This window comes from Calliphora vicina, chromosome 1 (genome assembly GCF_958450345.1).
Source record: "Calliphora vicina chromosome 1, idCalVici1.1, whole genome shotgun sequence".
Taxonomy (NCBI): Eukaryota; Metazoa; Arthropoda; class Insecta; order Diptera; family Calliphoridae; genus Calliphora; species Calliphora vicina.
Window position 1 is genome coordinate 84,770,044 of NC_088780.1, and position 8,313 is coordinate 84,778,356.

An 8,313-nucleotide genomic window follows, 5' to 3' on the forward strand; every position below is an offset into this window, starting at 1 on the left:
GCGACAAATGAGCGCCTTATTTTAGTTTTTATATTGAAATAAAATGGTGGGGTAAAAACTTACAATTTGGATGCGTTCCAATTGATTATACCCATGTATTTGAATGAAAAAAATAAATGTAGAGAAAAACTTTTCCAACTTTATCATAGACAAACAAACAGACAGGCAAACAAACGAGGCAACCGATCTAAACAAAACAAGAGACGAAGAAAAAAAAAAATAGAAAAAGAAAAATAATAAATGCGAATTTTTATTTCACCAAACATGTAGTAAATTTTGAACTATGGAATAATGAAATTTAACATTAAATTTATAATAAAACTTATGATGGTGATTATGATAATGGTGGGTATGGGTCAACATATGAGTGCTATAGACATCGTATACTACATAGAATGATCGGTCATTTTAATACGATTTCGAAGTTAAGAGACTTATGTTCATGGAAATATTCTAAATTTTCAATTTCTGTTATTTTTTATATGTATTTTAACATTAATTTGTCAAATTGTTGAATTAAACATAGATCAGAAACTCTCCTGTCAAAGTCCTAACTCAGTTGTTAAAAACGTAAGTGATGAGAATGTATTAGTAAAAGAAAATATGTGAAAACAAAAACAACACTCGTATGTGTACATTTTTCTGTCTGCTGAAAACACGAAAACGAAAGGTGCTAGCTGATATCACCTAGGTTCCATAGTATGTCCAAAATCAGGCAAAATTTGTCCCTAGGCCCCATACAAGGTCCCCCTCAGAAAATAACGTGGACATTCATAATGTCTTATAATTAATATCGTGGTGAAACTGGACGTAAACAAGTTTTATATGAACCTAAGTCTTTCTACCAACTTTTGTGAGGATCGGTCCAAAAGTTGTTAAACTTTTATGAAATTTATCGATCTATCAAATTCGGTACAGTTCGAACCATAACTGATACTTGTTTTAATTTAGATGCTTTAAGTTAAATGTTTTCTCAATTGTGTCTATTACTAAACCGGGTTGAAGTTAATAATCTGCTAGATATAAAAAAACATATTGGTTTGTTTAAAGACAAATTAATATTTTATAAAAACAAACGATGCGCATCATAAAATTGTATTGTACGAGCAGTAATAATCTTGATAATGAATCAAACTCCTAATAAAGAAATAAACTTTATCCATAAACTTTCTTTACCAATAAGAAATGCTTGTTTCTGTTAATAAATATATGTACACGTGGAAGAACCCTGTAGTTTTAAATGAAAAATAAACTTTACACCATCAGTATTGCTATTTGTACAGGTTCAAATTACTTTGATCAATGTTACTTTCCTAGGGGATGGAAAGAAACTGACATAACACTATTTTAGTCATTTGGACATGGGAATCGGTTGTAGTTCTGTCAATTTATATGAAAGCTAATGACTATGTTCTAATAGCTTTAATTTTTAAACGTGATAAATTCTCAGTTTATATACCCAAGATAAATTCTATGAAATTAGTTGTTGGGGGATAAGCTAGATTAAACTTACATATCGTATCATTCTGCATTACTTTTCGAAGAAGACGAAGATATAAAACTATTGGTATGTCAGATTTTTATGGTCTCCATGCAAGTGGTCTCCAAAATCTAGTCTGTTGCCGATATGCTCAAATAAAATAGCTCTGCGGTTTACCTCTATGTTCTAGTATACAAAACCTCATAAATATATGAGTAACCGATGAATGTCTTGCTATCTTCTTTAGAGACAACCAACATTCTTGGGCAGCTTTCGATATAAGAGTTTTGCTACTGAACTTGTGCTCCGATTTCTTGCATAGTCATAATTTCAGTTTCAATTACTCTTCCGTAATCTGGTAACTTGATAAAGAGTTTCAAATTTGATCCGAACAGATACCACAGTAAATCCTCTCATGTGATCTTGTGTCTTGAATAGAATACCTGATCTGAGAGATGATCTAATGTATAAATCAATGATTATTTTCGAAGTTTTAGTAGAAAGAAAGAAGGAGAGACCGGTTGGTCTGAAAATTTGTTCGTCCTTTAGAACCAGAAGATAAAAGATTTGAACTGATCAGTACCTCTAGAGTACCTCGAAAGTTTGTGGTTCATGATCAATCCATTTAACTAATGTATGGCTTGTTTCTCCAGAGCTTTCTAGACCGTAGTAGAAATTTATCCAGTATTGCTTTTTAGTCGGCGTTTAATATGAATTGTTTTTATAAACGTGAAGTCAAGTCGAGCTAAGGACATCAGCACTAAAATACAAGCTGGAGTGCTATATTCGGCTGTACCAAATCTTGTACACTCTTTACCTCCATAGAAAAAATCGGGTTTCTTTATGTGAAAACCAGGCAGTCCGTTTTTGTTTTAAAAAATCGCTCATAGTCACTCATGGCGAAAGTTATAATAATGATAATAATAGAAAAACCGAAGTATTCTTCGTCAGAAATTTTAAAAATGAACAGAAGGTGAGATTAATGAATTGACACGAAACGTAATTATAATTTGTTGTACACGCCACAAAGCGTCTACTAGTTAGTACATGCTTTCGTAGGAGGTGTCAATTAAAGCGATCGCAATGATATGCGCGTGTTAAATTCACTCTTTAAAAGGCTTTCAGTTGGGTAGATGGATAACCAGGGATGATGTTTAGTCGTTTTAATCAGCCAACACACATACACACATTAAAACCGAACTGGCTCCAAGGTCGACAGGGGCAAATACACTGATGCATATGTGGGTGTATATGACTGAAACAAGAAAAATATGTTCGTATTTCATAATTTATCAACTAAAATAAAGTATAAAATAAAAAAAACACATACACAAAGAGATGTGGTAAAACATAAAGAAACATAATTCTACACCTCGAATTCTGATGATGAGTTTCTCGCACTAAAAAATTAATTTAATATCCTGTTGTTTGTTGCCTGCTTATAGTAGCATCCTTTAGCACCAATGAATATTCTAAAGATGAAAAAAATCCTTTCTATTCGCATGTTTATAATCCATGAACGTAACAATAGAACAACAACTTCAGAGCAGACATAAATGAATTTCTTCCAAACATGACTAAATAATAAATACGTACATAAACAGAAAATGAAACGGAACAACACAAAAAAAAATTATAATAAAACATATAAAAGGCTACATAATGACTGCATGTAAAAGAATATAATAGATGGAGACCAGAGCTTTAAAGCATGTAAAAGAATATAATAGATGGAGACCAGAGCTTTAAAGTATTGAATTTTATTATTGTTGCAAAATTATTATTACGATGTTTTACAAACCACTGAACTGGTATCATATTTATAGTAAGAATTAGCGAGCTTATTACTCGAACTGCAATATTGGTAGAACTTTTACCACCCAGTAAAATTTCCAAATTTTAGGCACTTTGTGACAAGGCCATGACAGGACAGGAACTAATCCAAATGGTCTTATTTTGGATATTAACAACACAAAATTATAAAATTTACAATAAGTATTTGATTTTTTTTAAAAGATACGGTTTGTTGGAAAATCAAAAATTCTCTTTTGAGGCTGTGTGAATCTGAATATAATAAATATAAAATTTATGAACAATTAGTATTAAGTTACATATACTACGTTTATACGTAGCCTATTCGCAAATAAAAATTATTTGCAATTAACTAACTCACTGTTTATATGTCACATTGGTTACGGAAAATTCTTGTTTTTATGAGATGCCGGATGGTAAAATTTAATTTTTTGGTAGCTCTTTTATTGAATAAAATATGATACATTTTTTATTTTTTTAAATGTAAAAATTATAGAATCAAAAATTCTTGTCCGTCTTGCAATCCAAGTAATTCAAAAACGCAATGAAATATTTAAAAATCGTCTTAATAAACTAAAAGCGTTAAAACATATGGCAATGCTTAAAATCTTATTTGCAAATAGTGTCGTTAATCAGGAATTGTTTTCGTGAGTTAGCTATTCGCAAATAAAAAATTAATTCACTATTTAAGCGACATTTTTTTCTAATTGCAATATTTTTATTTGTGAATAAGCCGTGCGTATAAACGTAGTAATAGTCATATTTTTTGTCCCGTGTAAAATAAAAATGACAATTCTAGTTAAATGCCACTGAAATTGTTGTATAAAACTGTTCCTTCATTATATATATCATTATTATTCGTAATTTTCAGTAGTTTATGGGATTCCCTCCAGAAAAATCCAAACAATAAATACGCCATCCCAACTGAAACATCTACGAGGAGAGAATTTTCTCACTGAACTATTATCGAAAAAAATGGATAAAAGGTGCTTATAAAATTATCATTCAGTAAATAAATAACTACTCCAAAAAAGACTCAACTCATCCATGCTTTCACATATAACACGACTCTAACATTCAACACCTTTCCCATAATCCGAATGGAATTCGGATTATAACGCCGCACGGTGGCACAGAACTTAATTTCATCGGCCAAAAGTCCAACTTTTTGTTCAAAAAATTCAATAGTAAACACATTGAAACTAAGGTAACCAAAAAATGTGGGCGTGGCATGCTGTTAAAGTCAAATATTTTATATTATTTTATAAAAAAAAAATTTGATTTTTGTAAATTTGATCAGAAGCAAATTCTCAATACTTGCAAAGTATTATCGATAATGGTCTTTAAGAACTGGTATGATGTCTTATTAAATTTTTTATCAGGTACTACATTTTAGTCAACTTTTTATTTCAGTGGAATAGAAGTCCTTAGGGTCCAAAGGGGTTAAACAAATTTTACAACCAGCAGAAAAGCCAAAGTGTCCTCTTTAAGCCCTATATACTTGTTGACCTATTTTGACCTGTTCGTTGAACTCTTTTTTCATTTGAATGAAATTACTCCCAAATTTTTAGCTATTTTTACTTTACCTGTTCATATGACTGACGCAAAGTACAAGTCGCAATTTGCGATAAAATTTGGTACATAATCTATTGAAACTGACTGAAATCGGTCCATTATTTCACCTAGCGCCCATATAAATGTTCTTCCGAAATTGGACTTTATCGGTAACTGACTAATTTATATAGGTATCTACACAAATTTTGCCCCAAATAAGTTTTATATATTCCGAATTAATGTCACCTAATTTTATGATGATCGGTCAATAATTAGTCATAGATCCCATATAAGGCCCGCTTCCGAAAATCACTTTAACGAGCATAAATCTCTTAAAACTGCAGGTATAAAGATAAAATTCAACAGAAATAAATTCCATTCTTCTTCCGAAAATCATTCACGAAAATAAATTATAGTGTAGGGTATTATATGGTCGGGCTTGACGGAACATACTTTCTTACTTCTTTTTATCAGCTTATCACTTTTTGGTAAAAAACCAAAAAGTGGCCGCATTTTCATACTAAATGCTGTAAAAAATGAAAAGTCTAACTTTAGCTTTAAATTTCCCAATAACTGCTAAACGGATTTTAACGAAACTAAAACTGGAGAAAAGTTCAAGAATATTTTCTTGAACTTTTTTCGGTCCAAAATTGATTTTCAGACCCTAATATCAATCCCTCAATCAGTGTAGGGTATTTATTATCGGGCTTGACCGACTATACTTTCTTACTTGTTTTCTAATTTTCTTCCAAAATGTTTGCTTTCAAAATTCGTATATTTTTTAATACATGATCGGATTATTCGAATAAATTAAATTATGTTATTCAACTTATTCGATTTAATTAATATACCAGCAAATAGTTTATTTTTTAATTCTCTAAAAAGATTTCCTTCCTTTATAGTTCAACATAAGTGCTACAAATAACAACACACAATTTAATGAACGAATGTAAGAAAGGAGTGAAAAAAGTGAACTTCAACCAAACATACAATGTTCTGCTGGCTCTAACGAATTGATGTGTTGGTACGAAAGTACAAAAGTGTACAACTGTATAATTATGTCGAGTAAATCGGATACTTGCAGGATTAATTAGTGCGCATTATGAGACGCACTGAAAACATGCGAATTCTAAGGAAAAATATCATTCATAAGTAAAACTTCTATGAGCTCTATTGTTTGAAAATCCCAAAAAGGGGGTAAAAGCTCATTATTTCTCAAGTGGTTAAGACGGGTATGCATGTATGTATGTTTGTATGTATGTGTGCTCGTTCAGTTCCTATGTTTTGTTGCTTGTGGTTGATGGAGGTTTTTGCTTCTTCATTTTCTTTGGTTAATGAAACGTACTGAAAGTGTACGTTGTACTTGTTAAAGGATACTAGACTCTAAAAAGGAACATTGGAGCTAATTAAGAATCCATGTTTGAAAAATGGTTTTTGTTTTGGGTTTTTTGTGTGTCTTTTTTTTGGTTCTTTTAAAGTATGAGGAGATGTTGTTGTGTTGTGCAAAACAATGTACAAGAAACAGGATAATTAAATGTACTTGTATGAATGAACATAAAAATACTCAGCTTCCACACTCTGATGGTTTCTGTTTATTTAAGTAAAATAAATTTTGTAAAACTATGTATATCATGCGAAGAACGACATTAGTTTTAAATAATATATTTTGTTTAATATTTAATTAAAATGTTGTATTTTTCCTTTTTTTAATTTTCTATCATCAAATACCGTTTCGAATCGGTAACCAATATTGTCTTAAAGTGTAAAGTATTTTCTTAAATAATCGAATTCAAAATAAATCTATTCCAATTTGTTTTATATTGAAAACAAATTTAGAATTATGGGCCTTATTTATTAAAATGGGACTATCCGTTTAGGAGTTACATTTTTATTTATACTTTTTATTCCAAATTCCCCCACTGTGCATTGGGAACATCATATTTTAACTCAGGTGGCAATGAAAGGCATATAAGTGTAATTTTTGGAGGTAAATAAACATATTATTGATAAGATATAGAAACTGAAGCATAAAAAGTTTAAAAAAAATGTATAGCTATCAATCAATAATAAAACACATGTAAAATTTCCGATCAAAGTACACGCTACAATTTTACAATTTTGTGAAAATGAGCAAATGCATTTAATTGTGAATAAATTCGAAAAGTATCCATAGATTTGTATTATCTATATCTCAGCTTGTTCCTGTTACATGTGGCTTTGCTTTAAAGCAATAAATCTAGACAATATTTGCCGTTTTCGATTTTTCATAATTTTTTTAAAACAAAAAAAATTCTATTTTCACGTAAAAAATATATTTTTTTGCTTCAATTTGTTATTATAACTCCGAAACTACTGAGCCGTTTGAAACGCAATATATAAACGGATTAAAGATTATGTAAATTTAAGTTTTCGTAAGTTTATCTCAATAATATCGGACTAACTGCTTTTGAGTTATCATTAATTATGTGGAGAAACGTCAAAAAAAATTCACAATTTTACTTAAAAATTTTTTTATAAAAAATTTGAACCATATTTATTCTACTGGAACCACAATACATCAAAATTGTGTAGTGGTTTAAAAAGCCTCTAAAATTTTGTCGATTTTGCTGCCCTGTGTATTCAATGGTCTGTTTTTGTTTTGGTTATGATAACCGAATTTATAGTTAATATTGTAAAATGATGTCTGATTTTCTCTGTTGTAGCTGAACATTTTAGATGGGGTGACAAAAATGGGATTGTTTAACATAATTAGTCTGTGTCAACTGATTTTCTGTTGCTAGTATCAAAAAAATATACAGATATAATCGAATAATTCGATTGGTAACAAATCTCAACGAATCTGTTTTATCATTGCAGAAACAATACTCTAATTTAAGGAAGAAAACTTATAAACAAAATTCAGGGAAATTAATTAGTTGAAGGAGATTCGAAAACCACGCTGATTATTATTATTTACGTTTGGCGAACGTGGTAATTATAATTTAAAATCAATTACCCATTTTTTTCAGGCGGGATCCTTTGACATAGATGGGCGGCATTTTTAAATATCTGATGAAGGTTTTTTCCAAATATTTTCAGCACCAAAATCTTTGAATTTTATTTTGTCGGACCAGATTTATTACACGTGGTAATATTTAACAATGCTCAGTTTTAAATGTTGTATAAAATTCGGCATATCTTTGAACTTACGTCTGACGATGTAAAAAAAAATCCCTTTAGAATAACAATTTCAACCGCATTTACTGAATACAAGAGTGAAGTATCTGTCATTTAATTTAATACTTTCTTAATGCTTTGACAGATATGCGTAATGCTCGTATCGTTACCACTGACACGCTTTAAAAATCTAGTTTTATGTGTTAATAAAAACATAAAATGCTGATTTAGAGCAAATTTCTCCAAATAAAATAGACATAAAAATGGAAAGATCCAACTCAAACAAATAAATGTAACAACATTTAAAACAA